At 48.5% G+C, this 1,354-nt stretch overlaps 1 non-coding gene across 1 annotated transcript; it reads right to left on the reverse strand.

Annotated features, from left to right (window-relative positions):
- Positions 1-928: 928 nt before the first annotated feature.
- LOC114818956 (small Cajal body-specific RNA 15) lies at positions 929-1,059 on the reverse strand. The gene has a single exon (XR_003766325.1).
- Between the last annotated feature and the right edge of the window lie 295 nt (positions 1,060-1,354).

Consider the following 1,354-nt stretch of genomic DNA (forward strand, 5'->3'; position numbering starts at 1 on the left):
ATTAGTTGTTCTTGTCTCTGACTGTGAATTAATTATGTGCTGCAAGATGCATTTTTCCTGCTATCTGTTGGTGTTTTTCTTCCTGTTCTTTTTCATTATGTGCATTTACTGGCACCACAGCAAAAGTCATCTTCTGTGAAGGACAAGACCTCATGCCTAAAGCTCTGGTATTAGTCACCTGAACCCCACAGGCTGCCCTGATCTGCAGCAGCAATCTGTGCATCCCTGCGGAACTTGCAGCAGCAGGAACTGCCAAAGGCTCTTGGGCTTAGAAGGCGTTACTCTCAAACCCCTTTAGGGTGGGCAAAAGGATCCCTGTTTCCCATTCCCTTCTGTTCCCTCTCGATTTAAAATACCAGTACACGTTGTTGCCGCTGGAGGGCAGCGCACGAAGCCCTTTCACAAGGCTGCACCAGCGGCTATCGGGCAGGGTAACACACTGTCCAAACGGTTACCATAATACTCCAGCACGTCCAGAGTCCCTCCTCACCCAGTCCTGGAGCTGGCAGCAAAGGCATCCACAGGCCTGTGAGCAAAAAAGCAAAAACACACAGGTGAGACAATGTCAAAAGCACAAACACAACAACAGGCAACACAACAGATTTTGACTCAGACCAAACACACCCACCATTTTCTACAGAGACATCTGACTTTTAACTTGCTCCCTCTAACTGCCATTAAAACCTTGTAGGTAGATGAAGTAGGTCCTGACTTTATCTCACAGGCAGGCCTTGTTCTTCCACCATTTAATTTAGGAGGATAGTATCAGTGGAGTCAATATAAGAGCAAAAACACACTGGTGAGACAATGTCAAAAGCACAAACACAACAACAGGCAACACAACAGATTTTGACTCAGACCAAACACACCCACCATTTTCTACAGAGACATCTGACTTTTAACTTGCTCCCTCTAACTGCCATTAAAACCTTGTAGGTAGATGAAGTAGGTCCTGACTTTATCTCACAGGCAGGCCTTGTTCTTCCACCATTTAATTTAGGAGGATAGTATCAGTGGAGTCAATATAATATCACTGGCTCCACTTTCTTAGTCCTCCAGATGAATCTCTGTTAGAAACTCCTGGGAACTGACTGTGCCCTCCTAAAGGAGCCTGCAGAGCCTAACCACCCAGCCTGCTTCCCGGCCTGGCAGGCACTTCCACAGCTATTCCTGCCCTCAAACTCAGCCGTATCTCTGTAACCGCCTGCTGTTTTCCAGCAGTACCGGTGTGACTCCTTAGCAATGGCCCAGCAAAGCAGCCAGGGACCACGCAAAGGTGAGGCTCTGCTTCCCGTTCAGCTCAGCACCGGGACTCCGCTGACACACTGCACAGCCCTGGGACAGCCCAGGGCAC

The sequence above is a fragment of the Antrostomus carolinensis genome, unplaced genomic scaffold, assembly GCF_000700745.2.
Source record: "Antrostomus carolinensis isolate BGI_N321 unplaced genomic scaffold, ASM70074v2 scaffold16829, whole genome shotgun sequence".
In the NCBI taxonomy this organism is placed as follows: Eukaryota; Metazoa; Chordata; class Aves; order Caprimulgiformes; family Caprimulgidae; genus Antrostomus; species Antrostomus carolinensis.